The following is an 11,685-nucleotide window of genomic DNA, read 5'->3' on the forward strand; positions in this document are numbered from 1 at the left end:
TTGACAAAACTGAAGAGGCTGAATTGCTCCGAGAGAGGAGGCCCTGTGAGGGAGACAGAGCTGAACTGTAGAATCTGGAAGCAGCACAAAGGAGGTCACCTAAGGACCTTTAGAAAGAGCCAGGAGCTTCACACAGGAAACTGTTCAAACTTGGAAGAAGGACCTAAATTTCAGACCCCATTCAGCCAGGAAAAACAGCAACAACTTACACCCTCTGCACCCAGGCAGAAGAGAAGAGGTTGACTCCCTGGAACAAGGAAGCGGACCAACTCCTGTCTTCAACACACCCGGCAAGCAGAAGGCTCAGTGAGGAGCATACTAAAAGGAGCGGGATTAAGTCAAACTCCATCCTCTAATCCCTAGTTTATATCTTCTAAGCATGAGTTTTAAGGGTTAGAGAATCCAAGACTATTTAGGGAACCAAAAACTCAGGAGAAAAAGATGCACTCAGAGCCTCAAATTTGGCAGAAGAAGTCAAGCAAGATGACAATTTCAGAATGTCTTTGGAATGTAACAGAAAGCCATTTGTACCATAAAAATTCAAAAGAAGCAAGATAAAGAAACTAGGTTTTATGGACAATATGTTAACCCTTAGGAATTTCTAATATGGCTTGTCTATCACTGTGATGCATGAGTTACAAGAAACGCGGGGTATAAAGTCATTCCTGGAATCTTCCCCTCATGAAACACAGCAGAGCACCCCCTCTGCCACTGTGAGAATCAAGCTATAAGCAGAAACTCTAAGGAGTCCATTTTTTAAGTTTAAGCTTTAAATAATCCCAAAATTGATAGCCTAAAATTTAGACCCCAAATCATGTAAAGATCCAGAAATATATAGATAGAAGACCTCCTGTCTGAATACACTTGATGATGCCAGTCTTAATGAAAAATAGCAGTTGAATTGCTTGAAGTTTTATTATATTATTGAGACTGGACACTCACAACATGATAGTAACCTAAAATTTAATGAGATAGCCTGACAAAATGAAGTTTCATAGTGTACACCTCTCTCTGTTACTAATGGAGCACACCAGGAGCATTAGTGCAGGCAGAAAGATGTGTGCCTTATTCTTGCTCCTCCCTCCCCACATCTTCCCTTCTAACCACACAACCTCTTTTCATCTCCCTTTCTCATCTCCCTCTCTCATCTCTCAAGGATGCTCTATGCTGTCTTTTCTACCCCACCTACCTGGCCAACTCCTCTCCATTCTTAAATGGCCAAGAGTCCTCACCCATTTCAGGCAAGTCAGTAGCTTCCTTCTCTATGTATTAAAGAATTTCATTCAACATTCTTCTAAGTCTCTGACCACACTATATCATAATAACCTACTGATATTCATGTCTCTCCCCTACAAAGAAATAGAGACTGTGTAACATTCAGCTTCAGAGTTCCAGAGTTGAGAAAACCTTCTGGAATATAGTAGGTACACAGATAAAAGGATTATAATTATTTGATTCTCATTCTTTTTTCTCTCTAACCATTTTTTCCTGTATAAAAATGATGCTTCATTTCATTTCATAGATGTCAACAAAAGGGTTCTGAAAATATTTAATTATGTATTTTTGCTTTGTTGACTTCATTCCTTCAACAAAGCACTCATGTCAAGGTTATGAATCAGAAACCTGATGTGTATTAGAGCAGGGTTCTGAAGAAAATAAAGTTATTTTAATGACTATCTTGGTTATTTTCTTGTTGTTGGACAAAATGTCCAGTTAAAGGAGGAAATGTTTATTTCAGCTCACAATTTGTATAGGTTCCAGTCCAGAGTCAGCTGGTCCAAGGCAGGGCAGCATGGCAGAGGGCATCGCAGAGAAGAAACAGTCCATGGCAGGGTAGGCAGAAAGAAGTGAAGACCCCGCCCCTTTCAACCATCCAGGCTATATGCCTTCTGGGTGGCCTTTGTCGGGACCCACACAGCATAGGGTCCAAAGCCAGGGAGTATGGTAGGAGATGAAGAAAAAAATGAAGAAACAAAGACTTCTTGAAAGTTGGGACCAGGCGCAACCATAGCTTGTAGGGAGCTAATGGCCACCTGGAGTCCCATGCACTCTCTATTTGTAGTGGAAGGCAAAGAGGAAGAGAAGGCGGGGCAAATAGTGCTGCACGGCCTCCATGGCCTAGGTGGAACACAAAGTGATTGTTTCATGATTGGGACATGTGCAGGAAGGGAAGAGGGAAGGATACTACTGTCACTGTTTTCTGGGGCTGTAACATCTAGGTTCTACAATATTAGTCAAACAGACTGTGACTGTGTCTGTTGGACTCTCTAATCTATGGAGGAGAAAGAGTAGGGAGGAGATGAAGGACCATCTTCAGGCTCGGCCCGCAGCAGGCCTTCCCATTACCAACAGGAAGAACCATGCTAAACCAATCAGCGAACTAATTTAATAATAATACACCCTTAATCCAAGCATCACACACCCCAGATCCAGCCAGCTCTGAAAGCCCACCTGTGAGCAGCACATGAGGTTTTAGGGAGACATCCAGGTACAAGCCAAAACAATACCCCAGTGCCACCACGTCTGCTTGCCCATTAATTATGATTTCTAACTAGTTTTGTAACCCTGCAATAAAAGGCACTACATACTTACAGAATATTTTCCATAAGTGTATATAATTAGGGATTGCCATTATCCAGAAAAAAATGCATGGAATCTCTTTTGGGCATATATCATTTTTTAAAAGGAATATTTTTACAGAACATAATACAGTAGAAAGAGGAACTGTTAGAAAGAAATTCCATTTTCTTAGAGATGGATGTATTAATTACTGTATGCCAGGAAATCTGTGAGGCTCTGCAGGGAGCAAGGGAGACCTGGTTCTCTCACCCATGGAATTTAGGTAGGGAATTTGGCAAATTAAATACATAAATGAAAAACAAAGTAAATACATATAAACTGTCATATTCCTACAAGGAAACAAACCAGTGGGATGGTGTGTTAAAGATGGACAAGAGCTGGGGATTTAGCTCAGTGGTTCCACCACCTGCCTTGTAAGTGCAAGGTCCTGAGTTTGATCCCTGGTATGAAAAAAAAAAAAAAAAAAAAAAAAAAAAGAACATGGGCAGGTTTATTTTACATAATACAGTCAAAGAAGATTTCCGTAAGGAATTGTGTCCTAAACAGAGACCTGAAGTATGAGGGCTCCATTCTGAAACATCAGGTGTCCAGCATGGGGGCTGGCAGACCCCAGGCAAGCAAGAGCTCTGTGTGTTCACTGAGCTTAGAGTAGAAAGAGCATTGACAGGAATAAGGGACACTGAGAATAAGAGGGCAAGAAGTGGGAAAGGGACTCTGAAGAAAGGCAGAACTCAGGGCTGTCGGGAGCCATTCTACATAATTTTTAGGAAAAATCATTTCACAACTAAATAATGATTAAGCCTACCCTTCCGGCCTATAGGCTGAATATGACATGCCAAAACACAACTCCATTTTTGCCTCCAAAAACATCTGAGACCTCAATGGTGCCGTGATGCTGTCACACTCAAGGGTGAGATTACATCAGCTGATGACATCCTGGTTCCCGGAGGACCAAGTAGTAAGAGAAAGGTTTCACCTGGGGAGCAACAAATTCCTTTCAGCTTAACTCACCCACCTGCTGTTGTAAAAACACCTTTGCTCATTTTACCACCCCAATCAGCCTACACTCATCAGCATAAGATCCCCCTGTTAATAGGATTGCCTCCACCCTCCTCTAAGACATCTGACATTTCCCCTGATTATAAGATCCTCACCAATCTAGGATTATCACCACCTTCTGAGTCATCTGTTACTCCCTGTGAACCCAATAAAGACGGCAAGCTCAGGTGCCTTCATCTCTGCCGCCAGAGCAGCACTGATCAGACCCAGAATTCAGCTTCTTCTCTCAGTGTTGCTTCCCATCTTTATTCTCTAATTCACCTTGTGCTGTCGTGGCTCACAGGAGACCAGGACCCACTGCAGAGTTGCTGATAAATGTCCCCTTTCCCTATTTCCTACACAGAGCATGCAGGTCTTGGTTGTAAGACTAAAGGACTGGACTCATCTCAGAGAAATACTGAAAGGTTTCAAACAACAAAGGCCATGAACCTGATAGACATCATTCAATTGAGTCTTAGGAGATGGAGCAGAAGCAGCTAAGGTAAAGCTTACTGCTTTGTGGACCAGTGTTCAGATGACTGTGGTCTGGAGATGTAGAAAGCAGAAGAGGGATTCTAGAACACAGTTTGGAAAATGAAACCAATAGGGCTTGTTAATGGAAATGAGGAAAAGCAAAAAACTAAACTCATCAAGCATGATTCACTTTTCTTAACTGAGGAAGACTCGGGGAGGAATGTGCTAGACCACTGGGCTAAGCTGATCAAGAGTCCAGTTTGGAGAATATTTAACTGAAGATGTCTATAAGGTGCACAAGTAGATGTGAGAAAGATAAATGAGGCTGGAGTTTGGGAGGCTCTAGGCTGGAGATAGAAACTCAGGAGGCGTTGGCATATGGGTGATATTTAAAGTCATGACAGGGATGCACTTCTGAAGAGGATGTAAAGGGAGGAGACAGCAAACCCAACAGAGCTCTGAAGTTACCAGTCCAGTGGAGGAACAATCTACAGAGGAACTGAGAGGGAGAAAGCAGGAAAGGAGACAAGGACCCATAGATGTGGGGTCCAAGAAACCAAAAGAGGTAAGTGTGTCAGTAGGGGGGATGCAACATACTCTGTTGAATTCCGCTAAAAGGGGAAGATGAAGATAGGAAATGATCTGCTTTTTTATAGATTTGACAACCAAAGTTACATAGTCACAAAAGTTACTGCAACCTTAAGATCAGTTTTCTGTTGCAGGGGTAGAATCAAGATTTCCCCCTAAATTAAAAGGGGAAGGGTGCAGACTGAGATGGATAGACACACTGAGAATGTTGTGTGTTGAAGAGATAAGCCAGTAGTTATGCATAGTGTGACAACCAAAGAGAGTCTTTATTGGTTTCCATTGGATCAGAAGGAGGGGTGTCAGGAAGAAAAATTCTAGAATACCTTTTATTATCGGTAAGAATGATTCACTACATGTGAGCAAAGATTGATGCATGAGAAAGATGGGGGATGACAGAGACAGGAATCTTTGGAAAGGTGAAAAGGGGCATGCCCTGTGGGACAGGTAGAACGTTTTACCTTTGATAAATGGATAGACACCTTTTCCTTTTTAACAGAGAATAAAAAGAGAAGATGCATATAGATTAAGATTTATAGATTTACTATTAGGAGAATATAGTATTAAAATGTCTTCCTTTTTTCACAAAAAGGACCATACTAAGTAAACCTCTCAATGTCTGGAGGTGGTGATATGAAAATTGGAGGAAACAACCAAATATCTATTTGATGCTTTCAATCATGAATACAGAGTAAAAACTAGTTACTCCAGGTATGTGATTTTTTTCCATTGTCTTTCTGTTACTCATATTCAGGCACAGGGAATTCAGATGAGTGAGTTTCTATTAGTGTGGAGATTTTCTAAGTGAGTGGACTGGAGAAAGAGACAAAGAATTAAGAATGTATCAAGAGACAGAGATTAAAATTTGAGGCCGTGGAAAGAGAGAAGTGGATATAGGTTTAATAAGCTGAGATAAAATGATGAGGGTAACACACTGGATATCTCAAGGAGCCAAGGGATTGCCACAGAGTGAGCAATTGAGCCGACAGATGAGTTGGTGTCAGAATAAAATGTTCAGCTAGAACCAGTAATCCAGAGACTGCAGCCCGGAAGATGAAGTCCAGGGGACAGCAGGGGGGACGGACGGCTGAGGAGGAAACGGGAGATGAGGTGTCAGAATGGCATCCTTTCCCAAGGGCCCCAAGAAAGCCACAAAACTGTTGTGGCCACTGCATGAAAGTTGAAGTAGCCCAGGAAGATGTCAAATGTTGGAATATGACATTAATATTTAGTAAGTGAGGGGAATGGCAAGAGAGCTAGTAGATCTGTGAGAGGGGTTGGTGGATGGGGTGTATAACATGTGGAGCAGCCATGGGCTGTCCAGTGAGGTGGATGGGAAGTGGAGGAGAGCCCTGAGAGAGGTGGACACCTCCTTCTGCCAGGACCCAAGCATCTGCCGGAGGGGCACTGAAGAAGAAGTGGCATTCAGAGGCACGGCCAGTCCTGTGGTGGAGACAAGGAGATGGAGGTGACTTCAGAGTAAGAGCTGAGGAGTGTGGAAGTCAGCTGGACCTAGCCAGGGACGTCAGGTGGGAACCGGGAGAGTCCGGGCATGGTGTGGAGTAGTTCAGAGAGAGAGCGGGCAGAGCTGGAGACAGAGGGAATGGAAAGTGGTAGCTGAGGTCAAGATGGGCATGGGGCATGGCGATACTTCTCCTCGTCTTGGAAAAGGAAGATGTTCAGCCAGAATGAAGGCAAGTTCTGGAGCGTGCTGGTTTACATCTCAGTGGCAGAGCAGCTGTTTGGCCGCCGGCAGAAGATGGCAGGCGTGGAAGGTGTGGCTGGATGCCCGGGGGGCAGCATCCTGCCTTTCCTCGTTGAACTTGCCTTTGGCTCCCTTGCTCGGCTCAGTCTGAAAGCACTGGCACGGGAGCCTGCTGGCCCGGCCCTGCCTGCACGCGCTGCTCTGCACCTCACAGGCTCGCGGCAAATGGAGGGCATCGGGAGGAGCTGGACATCGCTTCCAGGAGCGGGCTCAGGAGAAGCTCGGGCTGACCCTCCCTCTAACGCTGTTGCTATTGCAGTGGGCGGTGGAGAAGGAACAGACCTTTCAGTCGTCACACACTCAAGCTGAGACCCAGCTGGGTGAACGAGAAACGAGCCACAGCTGTTGTCTGGGCCCAGCGGAAGCAACCCTGGCCGCTGTGTCCCCACCCCTCAAGCACCCGGGCACCCGGGGAGCCCAGGGAGCCCAGGGAGTGGAGCGGCCCAGTGGGAAGCTGTGCATGACAAAGCCCTTCACAGAGGAAGCGGGTGGGGTGCATGTGAGTAAGTCTCATTAAGCAAAGGAAAAGGTAGTTTCTCTCTGGCAGAGTCTCAGAAGCAGACTGAGAATCAGACTGGCTGAGAAGGTGGAGGGTGAACCCTCACAGGCCCGCCAACCGCCTGTCCTCGTGGGGGAACACAGGGGTTTTTGTCATAGCTGTCTGCTCCCATTCCATACGGCTTATCAAAGGAATAAAAGATTTTTGTTCTTTAAAAAGAGAATAAAGCTTCAGGCAAAATTAAAATGTTTAAGAACTGCTTTTAAAAGATTATAAATGTGGACATATAGACTTCGTTTTTTAAATGAGGAAATATAAAATATTCTTGTTCGTCTCTTTTTCCCTCTGTCTTCCCTTCTCCCTCTCTTCCCTTTCCTTCCAGGCTCCTGTCCTCTCTCCCTCCACCACCACGCTCTTGTAAAACTAAAACGTTGGAATCCTCGACTCGGAAACCTGGGGACAGTGTGAGGCGGTCCTCGGCGCGGGGCAGTGAGCAGTCTGCAGTGCCACAGGCAGCACAGAGAATGCGGCCGGCTTCAGCTGAGCTCCCTGCACTCGGGACGGGAGGAGCCCGGCTGGGGCTGAGAGCAGAGAGCCTGCTGGCTCCGGGCCCCTTGTCGCCTCTTGGCCTGAGAAGTCAAGGGCAGAACCTGCCTCCTGCAGTGGCTGGGGCGAGGCCAGCCTGGTCTCCCTCGCCGTCCCCACCTCCCCAGACCGCAGCGCGGCACTGCCCGGAGCTCTGAGGGAGCACGGCTTAGTCCTCCTGTCCCAGCCCTCCACAGCCCAGCCTCTCTGGCTCTCTGCCCCAAGGGCGGTTTCTCAGCAGGAGTCAGACCGTGGCCAGTGGAAGTATTTCTTTATCCAGATAGGGTTCTTTCTCTTTTCAAAAATGATTCTGAAATTTGCTGGCTAGGGGCTCTGTCGACTGACTGCCGTTCAGCCCACGGGAGGCAGGTTGTTCTGCAGCCTCTCCTCGGAAGCATTTCTAACTGAGGCGGGTGGCCTCCATGCACGGTGCGCCTCTCACGTCTGGGGCGGCCTGGAACGGCTCCGTCTCACGAACGGATGGGGTGCCTGGTCTCACACGCGTCTCACCTCTTGCGGTGAGAGCTGCTAAACTGCACTGCACCACTTCTAAGTGAACTGTCGTGAACCACTGTCCGGGTGGTTTCCTATTCTAGAAGGCAGTAGTGCGACTTCACTCACTGAAGACCATTCATGTCACTTGGGTGGGGCCAACCCTGAGCACTAGAAGCAAAGAGCAGGGGGCAGAAAATGCGTGGGAGATAAACCGGGCAGAGTGGGGTGGGGGGCAAGACAGAAGGAATCACAGTCGGAACAGGGGCCAAAGCGCTGTGCTCAAATGTCTCGGCCAACTCCGGGGCGCGTGTTCTCTATGCCCTGGACACGAGAGTCACCTCTGGCACCTGCCACCCTGGAGCCCCGCTGCCCACCTGGCCTGGCAACCTGAAATCCCTCCCAGAGGCTTCCTGGCTGGGAGGGCACCATGCAAGGCCCCGAGGGAGGAATTACAGGCCTCGGCTGCCCCGGAGTGTTTGATCATCACTCTTGGAGGCTAAATACAGAGAGGAGAGAAAAGCCACGCTAGGTTTGGAAAGTCTAGCGATTTCTTCATGGTGTGTTTAGTCTCCCGCGTTTACCTCAGAGTTATCTAGAGAAATTGAACATCTGTAAATCCGAAATAAAAAAGGAAGGGTTCTTTTTTTAATTAAATTCTTATTCTTAAACCATGTAAATTATTCTTAGTGTCTTCTGTTTGTCTTTTAAAATGTCTGTCCATTCATTAAAAAAAACTATTTGAGCTGATATTTGTAATTTAAATAGTTGCATTAACTTAACCTTGACACCTTGTGATTTTTATTAAAGTATCTTGGTTCTCAGCAGCCTAAATGGGGCGGCAAAGCACGGGCCATGCAGATGTCCTCCCGACTGCCCTGGTCACCTCCACTGTTGGCCCCACAGCTGGCCCCACAGCTGGGACAAAGCCGAGCAGCGGCCCGCGCTCTGGGAAGAGGCCGGGCTGCAGCCGCGTTCAGCGATGGAAAGCTCTGCAGACAGCTCGCTGTCTCCCCGGGGCCACCCTGGTCTGCGCCAGCTAACCCAGGTTCCTGCTCCATTCGGGCTGCTGGAGGGACCCCCGGAAACCTGGAGGCGGAAACATGTTTCCCTCGGGCCTGGCCTGGTCATCTCATTGCTGGGGATCTGGCCCCACGCGGGCCCGCCGGCTCCTGGGAGCCCGAATTGCACAGCAGCGTGCAGGGCTTGGTCTGGCAGGGCCTTGGCTGTGCAGCTGCCCTGGGGTAGCAGTGGGGTCCCTGGCTGGGCCAGGTTGCATGGACAGGAGGTGGCCCCTGGCCCACCGGGCAGGGCGCAGCAATGGTGCCCGAGGCCACCTTTACACCACCTGGGGGGCTCACAGTTTCCCTTATGGCCTTATGACCACTTTTCACAGTAAAATAGCCACAACAGTCACGGTTATATAGCTGCCATCTTTATTTCACACAACTTGAGGCCTATTTAAGACAAAGAATAAAAATGAGATTCAGAAACCAGGCATGGGGGCACACACCTGTAATCCCAACACTCAGGAGGCTGAGGCAGGAGGATCGCTGTGAGTTTGAGACAGCCTGGGTTACATAGTGAGTTCCAGGTCAGTCTCAACTACATAGTGAGGCCCTGTCTCAAGCCGCCCCCCCGCAAAAAAGATGAGATTCAGAAGCAATGTTGCGATGTTCGTGCTCACCCGGCAGGTATGTGCTGGATAAGATTCACTATTGATCAAGCTACCAAAACTTCCTAAGTTCAGTTCTAAAATTCTAGCTGACTCTGGTTCATTTTATGAAACATTTCCTCAGCGCCACTCATGCAAATTATAAAATGTTTGGCATCAGATTTTTAATAAAAATCTAAAATATTTATAACAGTTGCTAACGATTAATGAAGAACCCTTCTGAAGCCCATATGTTAATTATTACATGACCCTCTATTTTACTAATCCATACCAAACTCTGCTCTACTTTCCTTATTTATAAAAATTAATTAATTTCAAAATATTAAATGTATGGTGAAAATAATAGATTTAGGTTGGCTGTCTCCTCCACTACCACCTGTTATATATTGACAGCCATATGAATTTTAAAAATCTTAAGAAACATGTGTACTTCTGAACATTTCTAGAAATACATCTAAGAAGGCACTGTTTATGTTTGTGTTAGAATTATAAAACTGGGACTGCCATAATATCAGAATTAAAATTTCACAGGAACATAATATATATTATTTAAAATTAAACACCGATAAATCAGCTGTTCGGCTTATCGTTCCATATGGACTCAGATGAGGAAGTTAAAAGCAGGGATCAGTATTGATGACCATCCATTGCGAAAACCTCACACACTAACACTGAAGCACTCTGTCATTGAAGAAAAAGAAAGAAAACGACAGTTATGTATACATTACTACTAAAGCGTATGTTTTCTATTAATAACTGCTTTTAAACCCTCCTTTTCTATAGCACTCGCGGAAGCAGGTGAGCAAGGGTGTCTGGAGGCCAGGTCTGACCTCTGACGGTGACCACGCCCCTCGGGAGGGATGGCCGCCGCGCTGTTGCCCAGGGCTTCCTTCCTTCCGCTCCTGGCAGCCGCCTGGCTCACTTCCCAACCTTCCAATTTCTTGTCCTCGAGAAGGAAAGGAGCGATGGGAACCAACATATGTTGCTTCTCATGTCGCTGTTCTTCCTGGCTTAATATGTGCAGCAGCAGACAGAGCCCCCTCCCATGACGAGCCCTGGAGACTCTGGGCCGCAGCCCTGCCACAGGGCCTGCCTAACCCAGCCGCCCCGCGGGCGAAGGCCAGGGCCCCGCCGAACTTCCTCTCCCTGAGCTCTTTCTGCGGCCAGGGTGACGAATCTGGAGGGCGATAGCATCTGTATCAGTTTGTTTGAACCACCAAGAAATCAAAGCACATGTTATTGTCTTGGAGGACCTAGTGTGTCCGTAATACTTCCTGCATCCCAGAGGGGATTAAAAACAAAATGTTTTAAATAGCCCTTGTACTGGTTAGGGTTAGATTTACTTTTCTGTAAAACCCTAAAATAAGTAAAAATTGCACAAGTTTTATTTCTCTCTCTTTAAAGAAAGCCCGGAAATTAGCAGCTGGTTCCCATGAGAGACCTAGTTAGGGACCTTTCTGCTTCAGCATTCCGGTTTCAGGCTGTTATCCCGTCACCTCAGAGTCAATATGGCGTCTGAAGCTCCAGCCATCACACCAGTGTTACCAGCAGCATCAAAGAAAAAGAAAGGCCGAGGATTGGGCCTTTTCAGCTGAGACAGATCCTTTTACCTTCCCAAAAGTCTCAAAAACTACTGCACTTGCATCTTATTGGTCAGAATATCATCCCAGGATCACACCTAAATGCAAGCAGATTGAAAGTATTATGTTCATTTCAGAAGTTTAAGTGCCCAGTTAAAAATCAAGGTTTGGCAGTTAATTAGCAAAGGAAGAATCGATACCCCAGTAAATACCCCGTCCATACTGCAGTCTCTGTAAAGATGTTTGGAAGTTAATATTTCAATTCATGCAGCATTTAAAGAACTTAATGATCATATGAAGAGTTTTTGCCCATAGGATAAGGTCTTGGCTTAGGCTGGCTTCCGAGGCCCCTGACATCTTGGTGCTGGAGAACTGTGCCTCTGCGCCCCACCCCATAACCTGCAGCTCTGGC

The 11,685-nt window shown here is 46.6% G+C and overlaps 1 long non-coding RNA gene across 1 annotated transcript; it reads left to right on the forward strand.

The window, feature by feature from the left end:
- Positions 1–4,376: 4,376 nt before the first annotated feature.
- Positions 4,377–8,684, forward strand: LOC104867560. The gene is made up of 3 exons (XR_781796.1): positions 4,377–4,657; positions 5,270–5,388; positions 7,324–8,684. It is a non-coding gene; the product is annotated as an uncharacterized LOC104867560 (long non-coding RNA).
- Positions 8,685–11,685: the final 3,001 nt, after the last annotated feature.

The sequence above is a fragment of the Fukomys damarensis genome, unplaced genomic scaffold (assembly GCF_012274545.1).
Source record: "Fukomys damarensis isolate Sample0158 unplaced genomic scaffold, DMR_v1.0_HiC HiC_scaffold_26, whole genome shotgun sequence".
In the NCBI taxonomy this organism is placed as follows: domain Eukaryota; kingdom Metazoa; phylum Chordata; class Mammalia; order Rodentia; family Bathyergidae; genus Fukomys; species Fukomys damarensis.